At 49.1% G+C, this 14,560-nt stretch overlaps 1 protein-coding gene across 5 annotated transcripts in view; it reads right to left on the bottom strand.

Moving 5' to 3' along the window:
* CNTFR (ciliary neurotrophic factor receptor) overlaps positions 1-14,560 on the bottom strand; it is a 208,069-nt gene that overhangs the window by 153,875 nt on the left and 39,634 nt on the right. For 4 of the 5 annotated variants that reach the window (XM_061376523.1, XM_061376521.1, XM_061376522.1 and 1 more), the window contains one exon: positions 365-469. The gene's annotated coding sequence lies outside the window, so the exon portion shown is untranslated. Of the gene's footprint in view, positions 1-364; positions 470-14,560 lie in introns of those variants that run through there. The other variant, XM_061376520.1, reaches the window with a different exon arrangement.

The following is a 14,560-nucleotide window of genomic DNA, read 5'->3' as shown; positions in this document are numbered from 1 at the left end:
CACTTACCTGCTCCAGAGTAGCTCAGCTACCACAGGAGCTCTGCTACCCCAGTTAGACCACGCATCCCTGAACTGTCCCAAGGGATTTCATATGGGAGGGTTCCCTATGGAGAAGCCTCCCATGTGCAACTCATGATGTGCATTTTCCATGATGTTCATCCAAATCCGGCCCTCTACAACCTAAACAAACACTGTCAGAATCTGCTGTCTTTGCACAGCAGCCATGGAGCTGCTCACACACCAGAGGTAGGATCAACCCTTTCCCATGCTTTAATAAACACCAAAGGACACATGGCCTGACAGCCAACTGGCCCAGAACACACAAACAGGGCAAACTGGGTGAACAAGTGTTTTAACCTCTTACCTTTCCACTAGTCCAAAGTCCTTGGGGAGTCCCCAGCTTCTCACCAACGTGTGGGAGACTCTTCTGGCTGCTTCACCAACCTCCACCGCTCAGATCTGGGGTTTTCTTCAACAAAAGAGAAGAGACACACAGTCAGGTTACCAGGTGGAGCTCTGCCATCTCTCCAAGTTTAGAGAACAACCAAAGGGAGAGAGGCATCTGTTTTCCAGCCCTGATAGCTGGGGGTAACGTAGTGTGAACATGAAGCTAGTTTAGATGAAGAGTCCTTCCACAGGAGCATCACAGTCCAACCCCATATACAAGCGTTTGCTTAATTTCGATTTATAGACATGAAAGGAGAGAGGGACAAAAAAACCACTGCAGCTTGGGGCATCTCTGATCTTCTTTCAAGGCAGACAGCAACCCTCCCCAGACAAAACAGCACTAAAATATCAGGCCCCCACCAAGGCATTTGTCCACAAGGTCCCGCACAGCCTAAGCCTTAATCCTGAAAAGCCTCACACACGTGTTAAACCGTGCAGGGAGAGGCCAATCCGATTGAACCTGGGAGTGTGAAGGGGAAAGTATGCACGTACGGCTTTGCAGCACGGACACAGAGGACTGGAAGCAGGAGAGAGACTATTTTGTGCTGTGAGTCTGAGGCATTACTGTAACCAGCAGTGCCTTCAGTTATAGCAGCAAATACGCTTTTTGTGTTAGACAAACAAATTATCAGTCCAGATCCGCTCTCATTATCTAGCTATTGTGGCTGAGCTTGTGTTGTTCCTCCCCCCACCTCCTTTTTAAATGCTTTGAGGAGAAAAAAAAAAAAGTAAAGTCTTATGGTTCTGCATTATTAAAAATGCAAAAATAAGAGCCAAATCCACTGGCAAGAGGAAAGTCTGGGGAGTCACTCCTGCAGGGACACTTTCCCAAGGGCAACAGCGACTCCAAGCCTGGAGCACCACATGCTTTAATTAGCACCCAACCCCAAGCTGATGAGCTTTGCCAGAGCCCTTACTGGGACCCCATCCAAAGCCCAGGGGAGTCAGCAGGGGGATGCTATAGAAACCCAAACTACAATCCCATCCACCCCTCACTTGCCTATGAAACCTAAGTAAATAACAAGAAAATATATAACTAAATAAATAGATGATTAACTTACTCCCCCCCCCCTCCCCAACCTCTGCCTGGTGCCTGATGGAGAAACCCTCATTTGCAAAGCGATGGGAAATAATTAAGAAGTTTTCCCAGAGCTTAAAATGAGGGAAGTGGACCGTTTGTCATAGCGGGAGCCACGGTGTGCCACAATTCATCATGCTTGTCAGGTGTCAGCTATGGAGAAATTTAACTCCAGCTGCCCCAAGCCTAACACCCGCAATGCCCCATCACTCAAAAGCTGCTCTGCCATGCACCCTGGAGCTGACAAGTGACTGGCAAGGAGGAGAAAGGGCTTCACCCCACCAACCCCCCCTAGCTCTGCACTGCCAGAGCAACTTTTTGTGTTGTTGGTGTTTTATTTTTTGAGTTTTAATTGTTTTTTCTTTAAACCTGAACACGAAGAAGAACCTCTTTGTAAAGGACTGTAGTGATAGGACAAAAGGTAATGGGTTTAAACTTAAACAGGGGAAGTTTGGGTTAAATATAAGGAGGAAGTTCTTTACTGTGAGGATGGTGAGGCACTGGAATGGGCTGCCCAAAGAAGTGGTAAATGCTCCATCCCTGGCAGTGCTCAAGGTCAGGCTGGACAGAGCCTTGGGTTGTATGGTTTGGTGTGAGGTGTCCCCTCCTGTGACAGGGGGTTGTAACTGGATGATCTTAAGGTCCTTTCCAACCCAAACCACTCTATGATTTTATGAGACTAGGCTACAGCAGGCAGTGAGACTCATTTGTCAATACCTGCCAGAGACCTGCCTGAGCTGTTGCTCTTTGCTTGGTAGGGGTGTAACCAGAGAGATGGGCTTAGCAACAAGCACCCTTTGGGAGCTTTTAGCAAGATCCTTTGCTCAAGCAGGAAGGATGCTCTCACAGTAACAGCATGTGATGCTGTGTACAAAGTGCTCGATGCCAATGTCTTTGCTGAGAGGTGTCCCTGGAACCTGCTTGTATGGAAAGGACTGACACCCCCTGACACAGCTATGTCCTGTCCTCATGGGATGAGCAGGTCCAGCAGCCTAGCTTTCTCCATGGAAGTTGAAGCATGGATTTGCTGAGGTCAAACTGGGTGCTGGAGGAGCTCAGCACACCCAAAGCCAACTGAAGGAACTGAATCAGGCCAATAGCTACCACTGAGCCAAAAACAGGGCACAGACTTGATGACAGATCAGGCAGGCTCATGTAAGGAACAAAAATCATCAGCCATAGAGCAGGGACAAGTCCTGGGGCAGGGTTTGTACCACTTCTGAGCTCACCTGACAACACCAGGACTTGATATGCCAGCAATGCTACAGGTAGGACACTTCATCAATGTGACACCTGCTTTACAGGACCTGGTTGGGCTGCCTCCAAGAAATACTCTTGTTTTGGCCATTTCTGTAGCTAACAATCTGAGTTAGGAGGAACCTGCAATTACTGTAATGCAAAAACACTAAATATTTAAACAGGTCCCCACAAAACGTAAGAAGGACATGAAACTGCTGGAGCAAGTCCAGAGGAGGCCACGAGGATGATCAGGGGACTGGAGCACCTCCTATATGAGGACACGCTGAGAAAGTTGGGGCTGTTCAGCCTGGAGAAGAGAAAGATGCATGGAGACCTCATAGCAGCCTTCCAGTATCTGAAGGGGGCCTACAGGGATGCCAGAAGGACTCTTCATTAGGGACTGTAGTGATAGGACAAGGGGTGATGGGTTCAAATTTAAACAGGGGAAGTTCAGGTTAGATATAAGGAAGAAATTCTTTACTGTGAGGGTGGTGAGGCCCTGGCACAGGTTGTCCAGGGAAGTTATGAATGCTGCATCCCTGGCAGTGTTCAAGGCCAGGTTGGATGGGGCTTTGAGCAACCTGGTCTACTGTGAGGCATCGCTGCCCATGGCAGGTGGTTGGAAATTGATGATCTTAAGGTCCTTTACAACTCAAACCATTCTATGATCCTACAAAAACACCGAAGGAAGCCCAGAACACATTGCCAGCCGCATGTCCTACATGATGCATCTGCATGCTACGGCAAGGACTAAGGGATAAATCACAGTATCACAGTATCACAGTACGTTAGAGATTGGAAAGGACCTCAAAAGATCATCTAGTCCAATCCCCCTGCTGGAGCAGGAACACCTAGATAAGGTTACACAGGAACGTGTCCAGGTGGGCTTTGAATGTCTCCAAAGAAGGAGATTCCACAACCTCCCTGGGCAGCCTCTTCCAGTGTTCCGTCACCCTCACTGAGAAGAAGTTTCTTCTCAGGTTTAAGTGGAACCTCTTGTGTTCCAATTTATACTCATTTCCCCTTGTCCTTTCATTGTTTGCCACTGAGAAGAGCCTGGCTCCATCCTCGTGACACTCCCCCTTTATATATTTATATACACTAATAAGGTCACCCCTCAATCTCCTCTTCTCCAAACTATAGAGACCCAGCTCCCTCAGTCTTTCCTCATAAGGGAGATGCTCCACTCCCTTAATCATCTTAGTTGCCCTGCGCTGGACTCTCTCCAGCAGGTCCCTGTCCTTCTTAAACTGAGGGGCCCAGAACTGGACACAATATTCCAGATGAGGTCTCACCAGGGCAGAGTAGAGGGGAAGGAGGACCTCTCTCGACCTACTAACCACCCCCCTTCTAATACACCCCAGGATGCCATTGGCCTTCTTGGCCACAAGGGCACAGTGTCGGCTCATGGTCATCCTGTCGTCCACTAGGACCCCCAGGTCCCTCTCCCCTACACTGCTCTCTAACAGGTCGTTCCCCAACCTATACTGGAACCTGGGGTTGTTCCTGCCCAGATGCAGGACTCTACACTTTCCCTTGTTATATTTCATCAAGTTATTCCCCGCCCAGCTCTCCAGCCTGTCCAGGTCTCTCTGGATGGCAGCACAGCCTTCTGGCGTGTCGGCCACCCCTCCCAGCTTAGTGTCATCAGCAAACTTGCTGATAGTACACTCAATTCCCTCATCTAGATCATTGATGAATATATTAAATAATACTGGTCCCAGTACCGACCCTTGAGGCACTCTACTGGATACAGGCCTCCAACTAGACTCCGCCCCATAGACTACAACTCTCTGGCTTCTCTCCTTCAGCCAGTTCACAGTCCACCTCACTACCCGATCATCCAGACCACACTTCCTCAATTTAGCCGCAAGGATGCTGTGGGAGACTGTTTCAAACGCTTTGCTGAAGTCAAGGTAGACCACTTCTTGGGGTAGGGCTAAGCCAAACACATAGCATTTCCACAAACCATTATTCCACACAAGCCAGGGCTCCATGGATCAGGGATTGATGAGTTTTGCTTGCACCAACAGAAGGGGCCTGGAGTTTCCCATCAGCCAGGCATCCCATGTGAGAGCTGGGGCATAGGTTCTGCACTCACACATGGTAAAGCAGCGCAGTTCCTGCCGTGGGAGCACAGCGACCACTACCTCCCCGCACACACTATATATAATACACCCACACAGCAGCCTTGTTCAGAGGCTCACAACTTGGAAGGGGGAAGGTGGATTTTCATGGTGTCAGCAACAAGCAGATCCCTGACGCCTGGCTGAAAACCTTCCCCATAACTATCAGACCTGGTCTCACAGCACAAAGATGCTGGAGATTCTTCAGCATGACAACTGCAAGATCTTTTTCTTGTTTGTTGTTTATATTTTTTCCCCCTTAAGCTGTGGATAAACTAATGCTTTTTTCTCCCCAAAACTGTATTCTGAGAACAGCTTAAAACCCTCTTTACTAAAAATTTTCCAAAAAAATTCAGCCGGAGGCAGAGACATGTGAAGTTCCAGTCCAAATGGTTAAAGGCTGGCGGGGTTTCAAGCAACTGAAGACAGGGGCTTATAATCAGAAGTGTCAGGCAACCTTAATTATATTATTTCCTGAAGGAAATAGTTTTCCCTGCCGAAGTCCAGAAGTTATTAAAAAAAGTTGACCTCACTGGAACCAATCAAGATGGAGACAAGAAGCCTGTGATGGATTTTTAAAGCAGGCGAGTTCACGCATCTGTATTTTCAGGGTCCAGAACTTTAGGACAGGTGTTTTTGGACAAGCCTGGCCCTTCGACAGCCCTATGTCCAGCAGCCAGTATGCAGAACCCCTTCCCATCCATCCTCTCGAAGCCCCATGGGCAGGGGGACACAGGAGCCCCATGCTCCAGAGGAGGATGCTTGCCTGTGGCCGGATCGATTGCTTCGCCAACGCGAGCGAAGAAAAACAGCCGGCTGCTTTGTAGCTGTCAGGAGCACACAGGCTTTTTGTCTGTCTCTTCCCCTGTGCCCATAAATAAAAGTGACAGCAACTTTATTTAGGACTTCTTCCAGTTAAGAGGGGATGGAAGAAAAGTGAAAAATGAAATTGCAGCTCAGCAGAGGCGGAGGGGGAGGATCCTGGAGGCACAGCTCGGGCTGTGCTGCAGCTGCTTGCAGGCTGGGCTGGGGGCAGCCCTCGTGCTCCCGATACCAGCGCTGCCTCATCCCCATCAGTGCACCCTTCCCCTCTGCCCTTCCAGGCACATAAACCCCATCACAGGTACCCCTGTCTTCTGCTGCCCATCAACCCGAGGGGCTCAAGCATCTGGAGGGAGTCAGAGGTGGAATTCCTGTGTCTCCTTTCCTTTGGAAAGAGATCAGTACAAGCCCCCCAGATAATTCAAATGAGAAAGTCACCTGTTCTGCACACATACAGAAAGCTTGTACTCATACAGCCAACAGCAGCTCTGAAATGAAGCTCTGCCCCTTGCCAGCATGGCTGGGCAGTGACTGCAGCATCCCCTCCAGCATCCAGTACCACAGGAGGTCCTAGCTATTCTGGCTATAACCTCCAAGCAGTGCTTTGCAACTGAGAAAAGAACTCCTTTCTATAAAAAGCATGGAAAGGGATTTAAAAAGCAAAGGAGGACCACAGCACGCAGCAGAGCTGGCTCCAGACAATGCTCTGGCAAGGAGAAAACAGCCGGGGTTTGAGCATCCCAGGTCTGGTCTCCTCCAGCTCCCTGCAGCATTTCCCAGCAGCACAGCACCTTGTGTATCACAACGGTATTACACTACACTGATGACACAAGCTTTATTTCAACCTTTCGTCCTGCTTGCACTGCTGCTGGTCCAGAGCTACACCACATGCCAGAACCCAGTCCCCAAGAGGGGCTCACTCCCCCTGCACCATGGAGCTGGGTCCCAGATGCTTAGGAGCTTGAATGGAGCTATACTGGAGTTATGCCATGCACCTTCACCTGCACACAAGCACTCAGGCCGGGAGGGTATGAAGAGACCCCCGTCAATCTTGGATGGGGAGAGGCGCCCACCCCATCTAAAAAGGTATAGGGTGAAAGTTCTGTGCAGCTCCTTGGAGAGAAAGGTTGCGAGTGACCTCATGGGTTTCTTCCACCTCTGCCCTCAGCTGCCATGAGTCAGAGATTAACGACAGGCCATTTGTCAGCACCGGTGGCATCATCGCCAATCTCATTTCTGAGCAGACATCTGACCTTGCTTGCATCCCTGAGACCTATGTTACCGCACAGCTCAGGCAGGCTCCTGGCAGCTCCCAGGGGATGCAATGCAAGGCAGGGGACCCGACTGTGACACTGCCTGGTACTGACTCAGGATGCACAAGCTAAACCTCTCAGCTGCAGGATGAGTAGTGTGTGTTCATAGGCTTGTCCCACTGCCCTACCCTTCTCGAACCTGGTACCCAAGCAAGAGTCTCCCTTGCTGAGCACTGGGTTAGGTTATGAAGATGAGATCTGTGCTCAGAGGAAGAAGGCTCAGGAAAAAAAGAACAGAGCACACACACAACCCTTTTTCCCATGTCTGCAGCATCCTGTGTCTCAGCTCCATGCTACCCTACCAGATGTAGGGTTCAATGTGCAATACCAGCTGTAGCACTCAGATCTGCACAGCCAGCTGTGACCCAGGCTGGATTTTAACCCCATTCTCACTCAATGAGGAGACCAGATAAAATTCAGACACAGATCCACCCCGTGTTTCTGAGCAGTGTTGTACCATGTCCTGCAGAGTAGGTGAGTTATGCCCCAGGGTCCAGCAACCCCCTGCTCCAAACCAGACCATGTTGCTACTGTACAGATCTACTATGCAACTGTCACTTGGACACCACACACAGGCTCTGATTCTCTCACCTCTCAGAAAGGGAGTAGTGAGACCACAAGAGGTATGGGGAAAGGGGAACAAAACAGCTTGTGCATCAGGGCACACCAAGCACACCATGACTTTACAGCCTGGGAAGAAGGAAAGGAAAGGAGGAGGAGACAGGACTCAGGCACAGGACCTCAGGCTAGGCACCCTGTGTTGGCCAAACCATGATGCTCACATAACTCCTTAATAAACAGCAGAAAACTAATGGTTTTGGGAGGAGCTGGGAAAAATCGAGAAGAGGTCCTCTGACAAATCCTGGTCCTGATGCAAGCTTTGTCTCAACACAGCCCTCAGCTGTAGACAGACAGATGTTGGGATGATTGCATCCCCACCAGGAGGGACGAGACAGCCACCAGGACAACACTTCATCTGCAGCAAGTAAAGCCAGTTGCGACTCTCATACTTCTCATAAGAGGAGCAAATTAGAATGATGTGGGACTGGGAAAAGACTCAGTTGAGATGAAGAAATCAGTGCCATTAAACATCATTAGACTAATATGCCCAGAAAGCTTCATAAAAGAAGATACCATATGATTGAATGCTCTCCAGACCCTCATTTTACACAGGCCCAAAACACCAACTGAGAGTCTCTTCTAGCAGCCAACTCTTGCAGCTACCAGAAGGGGTTGGTTTTTTTTGGTTTTGTATTGTGTGTCTTTGTCTTGAGGAGCTTTTTGGGTCTGCAACTGAAAATACAATTCTTTTAGTTGCTAGCGGGAAGAGGGAAAAAAAATCATTTTTCATTAAGCTGAAGCAAATGGCATTTTTGCTTGTCAAAAATACTTGACACAACTCTGACAGACTCGACCAGACATATAAATAAAAGGTTTAAACCCTTCTGCTTCAGAGCTTAGGAACAACCATCATCAGTCCCAAGCTCTTTCCTATGGATCGTGCTCCCTGGCAGCTGCCAGCATCATTCCAGTGCTGATGCTGGGGTAGAGGGCAGGTACCAGCCACACCAGCCCCTTTCACACAAGTGAAACCTTCCCTAAGCCACATTATCCTGCCACAGGCCCCCATCTCTGAGGCTGGATCAGGCCCCCCTGATCTCAACAAGCAGATAGCCAGCTCCAGCGGCAGGGAGGCGAGCGGCGTTGATGCCCTCCCTTCTCCTGCCACCATCCGTACCCGATAACAGCATCAACTGAGATGCGCTGGATGCTGTATCTCCTTGGCCACTCGGGCTGTGCGTCAGCAGCCATCGGCCTCCTTCCCCATCTGTCGTGTCAGCGACGCGGCAGCAGATGCCGTGACAAGACACAGAGCAGTGTCAAAGCCCATTTCGAAATACTTCTATCCTGTTCAAGCCAGAGAGGCTTATCTGCATGGATTTATATTGTTTGCCCCAATATTTAGCTACTGAGCTGACTAATCTGTGTGCAAGAAAAACCCCAGTGGCTCAGAGGCTGAGCAATCTACATCATTCATCACTTAGATTAGCTATTGTCTTAATCCTCTTTAAACTACTGTATAATACATGAGGGAATCATGTCCTATAGGCTTGGGATATGCAGAAAAAAACAGGATGAAGCTCAGAGACTTGGACAGAAGTTAGAATGACAGATCCTACCAAGCCACAGAAGGAAAAACAAACCTGTTGCACCCCCTGACAGCTGGTTTAACAACTTCTTGTTCTCTCCACCACAGCAGCCTTTAATTATTTCCTAGCCATCTCCTAAAGCAACACATAGCTCCCCTGCCTGCCTCTTCCCGTTGTCACTGCCCCTTGATGAACTGGGGACCCCAGGCTGTGCCAGCCCATGCAACATGGTCCTGCTAAGGCTGCTGCCCCGAGGATGAGCATCTCTGCATCCTGGGATGCAGGACATCCCAAGCCAGCATTAGCCATGCCTGTGCTGGTCTCAGAACAGCAACAGCTCTGCACAGCCCAGTGTCGTGCTTTGGGCCATACCTTGCAAACAAGCAGGCTCAGGTCAAGGGTTAAAGTCTGCTTTGTTATCTGGGATCACGCCGCACATCGCTGTGGTGCACAGCGGGAGGATGAACAAAGAACAGGTTTCTTTATGGAAATAGCAAGGAGTTTGGGGGGAAAAGGAGGGGGTGCAACAAGGCAGTAGCAAATGAGGCTTTAGTTTGTTGGCTGCCAGAGCTGAGGGAGCTAATAAACAGACAGATGAGAGCTAAATTGTCTTCTGAACCTCTGTATCAGTATTCACATTACAGAGGCTGCTTCCAGCAATTCCAGCGTATTAATAATAAATGCTACATAATTACAGCAGACTTGCTTTTGTCCTCTCTTCCTGTTTACTGTCAATGCCTGCTTAACCCTGTGTAGCCCACAGCCTGCTCTCCACTGGCACCTCTGCAGGTGGGACAGCACCAGCACCACAGATGGGTGCTTTTCGCTCCACAGGGCTAAAAGGGAGGTGAAGGAAAGCTCAGGTATTGATGCCAGTCCACAGCCATCACCTTCTACCTGTCAAAGCCATGGTGATGTTGCTGCAGGGCATGAAAAAGGTGTACTTGGAGCCTCAGTAGCAGCCCCAGGCTGGGATGAGTTAGGGACTGTGCAAACTGTATCTCCAAAGCACAGAGGAGCACTGAGTCACCACAATCTTCTTAACAGCAAATAGGGTTTATGGCTTCTCCTGGTTTTAATCTCCAGACTTGCAGCTGGAGCTGCCTTCACTACAGAGGTGTTTGCAGGTGTCTCTGCCCCATTCCATCAGGAGCCTTCCTGCTGCACCCATGGTTATAGAGCTTCCCGGGATGCAGTAACATCACCAGTAACAGTGCTGGGAGCTGACACCGAGCTCTGGGACAGCCACAGGAGGATGCAACCATGGGAAGACACAGAGTATGACCCACAGGTCCCAGGCCTGGCACTCACATAAGGAAGAATGAAGTTTTTGTGTAATCAAGTTTCACACCAAAAATCCCTCAGATGCTGCCACTCTTCCCAAGTGTCCTTTTTCCTAGGCAAGCTGTACAAAAGCGTTGTGCCCTGTCTGATCATTTCAGGAGCTGTTTCAAATGAGAGTTAAAGACCTTCTGGCGCTTTTCCCCTGAATTTTAGGAGTGTTTCATCCAGCCTAGCTGCAAACTGAACTCTGGAGCCTCCTTTGCTTCCCACGGGACTGTCTCTGTGAGCATTTTTCCCTCCGTTGCAGGTAAAGAGCATCAAAAGTCTGGAGAAGGGTCCATGTTAACACTGCAATAGCTGCTTATAGCAGAGGACAGCTTTAATTTGCACCTTTCAGGATAGTTATCTTTTCCCAGCCTCGCAGGGAGGCTGCTGTGCCCCCTAACATGGCTTCAATAATAGAAGAGAATACCTCAGATGGGATTTCAGTGAGAAGAAACCGACATGCAAAACAAAGCATGCCTGCCTTCCAGTGCAAATTAACTCAGCTTCTGCCCTGAATGCAGACCTTTCCAGACACAAGACCCGCTCGATGGCAAATGAATGCCAAGCAACTCAGATGCAAATCTCTCCCTGCACGGAGAGGGCCTCAAACGCTAAGGGAACACTTGTCTTAAGCAGATGAGCATTGAGAAGTCTTGAAATAGAGGAAAAAACCTCAAACCCAGCTACAGCAACTCACATAGTAAAGACAAGGCTGGAGTGACCTACAACTGACTGTCCATCAGACACCAGTGTCCCAGCCAACCTGGGATGTGCACAGCATCACCCAGCACTGGCATCCTGCCACTATACTCCAGCAGTTCCCAAGGCTGCACATACCCACTTTTGCATTATCTGTTCCATCTCCTCTGTAACGTGAAACATTGAAGTGTTTTTCTCTCTGTACATGTCATAGTCACTTCTTTTTGAGCTCTCAGAAAATGAAGCAACAACCAGTTGTTCAGGAATAAACGATGAAGGAAAAGAAACACACCTCTTACAGCCTGTAATGAGTACAGGCACTGAGAGAAATGAGAGAGACAGACCATGCAAGGGATGGGAAGAACATAGAAGGCAGGAGTCCTCTCGAGTGCTCACATGGAGTGGGGAAAAGGAGGATCATCACCATTACATCAAGCTCTTTCCTCTTCTTCCTTGCAGGACAGTATCCAGAAGGGTACTTCGAGAGCAGCATAGCTCGTAGGTAGTCACAGGGGATGAGGAAGGTCAAATTCACCTCACTGAGTGACCTCTGTGGGCTGCCTCTCTCTTCACTCCCTGACACTCTCGGAAGGCAGTGCCCAATTTGTTCACTGCAAGGACCTTTGCTCCCTGTGCAAAAGGCACTCAGCAAGTCAGAGTTCCACCCCTCAGCAGCTGGTGTAACCAGGAAAGCCACAAGGCATACGGGCAGGGAAGGAAAACCCACCAAGAGCTTCAAGTACGATGACATATGTCAATCCCAGTAAGGAAGATCCCAAGTTGGACGGCAGCTCCAGGATACACTCAATCTGTGCTGCTGGAGGAGCTCCCACAAGCAAGAGGGGAGCAATGGCTCTGCCAGCCCTTTGCAGTGCCCACCGAACACATGGACAACCTCTATCACTGCTGGGCTGGCTCTCACAGGATTGCAAGGGTGAGAGGACAGTGGAGCTCCCAGAGTGCTCTGCTTGCCCTTCTCCCAAACCCTCCCACCATGGATGTCTGCACAGTGGTGTCACAGGGTAAAGCAAGACTTGCCCCAGGTTTATCAGCCAGCGCTCCTAGATGCAAAGATAGAAAAGCATTAGAATTCCAAGCCCCCAGACTCATCTCCAGGACAGTCATCACATCACAGCACATTCCCCTGCCAGGGCTGTTTCCTTGCTTTCCAACAACCTCCATCTCCAAACCCACCCCTGCAAATCTCAGGATGCTCCTCTGCACTTGATGGCAGCATGTTGCAGGCTGTGTGAGCCCCTGGTGTCAACCCCCTCTGCAAGCCATTTCAAGAAAAGAGAACAAGTTATTAATTACAAATTAAGCTGCCAATTGATATTAAGCTCTTTTAGCTCTAGGGGTAAAGAGAGGCAGAGCTGTACCCATGGCTCACTGACTGCAGATGCAATATATAAAGATCACTTTGCTTGCAGGGGATGAACAATTCCCCCATCACCACATCCCAGTAGAACTTAAAAGTTTGTACTGTAACAAACCCGATTTTGGTTGTCCTTATGTGGACTCCTTCATCTTGCAGAGGATGAAGAGATGAAGCAATGCAAGAATTAGCTCTTGCCAGTCAGTTAAGATAAGGCCAGCTGAGACCGTGGAGGTGAAGAAACACCTTCTGCCATAGGTTTCTCAGTTTTGCCTTTTGGAAAGCTCAGAAACACAGGGCAGAATTACCTCCTCTTTGAATAAGTAACAGGTAATGAATAATGAAATAAATATTAATAAATAATGAATAATAATTCCTCAATAAGGGTCAGTAGAGCTTGAAGCATTGCACATCTTTGCCTCAACTCTAAAGCACATGGGAAGCCCCTCTCTTGCACAGAGAACCACAGCACTTGGCTGTGCTGGACAGACCTGCATCCTGCAAGGGTTCGGCTGGAGCAGGACCCATTCCGCAGGGTTTGGCCATCAAGCAGCTGATGATGAGATCTCCATCCATCCGGTCTCACACCACCCTTCTCCTCCAGGAGCTCAATTAAGCCTAACAAATTACATACAGCACAAGTCACGAGCACACGCAGGAGGACTTGGCGACCATGGTGCTGTGCAAGCAGAAGGTGAATAAATAAAATTGACTCAAGTTGACAGAAGACTGTGCAGTGAAGCTTGTTGGAAGATGCCAATTCAGTGATAGAGATTCTGTAGCGAAGCATCTGTTTGAGTGACTTTGGCTCAAAAGGGGGCCAAAGGAAAGCATGACAAAAGCTTAATCTGCCTATAAATAGGAAAAACTCCAGGGAAGTTTCATGCTACTTCAGTATTTAATTAAAAAAATGAAAGAAAAAAGAAAAACACTTTAACCAAGAAGAAAGAAAATATCGTGAGTTACCAGAATGAATTCAGGATCAGAGCTGTAGAACAACATAGGTTGGCCCAGATCTCAAATTAATGCTGTGCAGGTGGAGCAGAACCATGCAGCTCAGGTCACACATGGCCTGCTACAGGTCAGAGCTGAGCATCTTAAAGGCTGGACCTTTCCTATCTCTTATTCCTGTTGCAGTGTTTGACCACACTCATGGGGTCGAGGCACTTCTCAGTGACTGACAGGCAATCAGATGTTCCAGATTGGGCTGCCCTGGTGCTTGGTGCTTCCAAAATAAGTCCACCTCCCCACCCATTGAGGGGCTCAAAACAGCTTTACAACCCTCTCCTAACGCCCTGCTTCACCTTCCCTTCCCCAGGCTGCACAGACCTGCTGCTCTCAGCATCCCTACACCATTCTTCTCCTCCACAAAACCTCCAAGTCTCCCTGTTGACAACCTCAAATGAGTTTCGACATCACATTCCCAAGGGAGATGCTGGTGGGGAAATCTTGCAAACTAGAACAGACTGCGCAGATTCCTAGAGGGCAAGAAACCCTTCCCAAATCTAGTTGTAACCATAACTGACTGTCACAGTTTTTCCTTCAAAAAGCAAAGAGCCCTGCTCCATGGCAATGCAAACAGTTGCTGTTTCAACACAGTAGTCCGTGTCCTCCCCCTCCCAGTTCCCTCAATTCGAAGTCAATTATGACAAGGTTAATGGGGCAGAGAGGATGCCAGTCGGTTGGGTAATGATGTCGAAGCACCTGGCATTGCCTGGGCAACAGCTAGGCAGCAGGGATGCAAATGAAGGCGCAGGATTGCATTTGGTCCCTCGAAACAAGCTGATGCAGTTGAGCATATCAGCACTAATGAACATGGAAATAATAAGAGAACACGCAGAGAAAGAAGAGACTGGTGGGGAGGTGGGGGCTGCACCCAGCAGGCATCACGGCATGGTTTGGGTTAGAAGGGACCTTAGAGCTCATCCAGTTCCAGCCCCCCCACCATGGGCAGTGTCATCGTGAAGATATGGCTACAGGCA

The sequence above is a fragment of the Neopsephotus bourkii genome, unplaced genomic scaffold, assembly GCF_033783945.1.
Source record: "Neopsephotus bourkii isolate Nb327-2 ecotype Australia unplaced genomic scaffold, CSIRO-AGI_Nbou_v1 NB_1721, whole genome shotgun sequence".
NCBI classification, from domain to species: domain Eukaryota; kingdom Metazoa; phylum Chordata; class Aves; order Psittaciformes; family Psittacidae; genus Neopsephotus; species Neopsephotus bourkii.
Note: the sequence above shows the minus strand (reverse complement) of the source record. Positions and strands in the feature narration are given on the sequence as shown.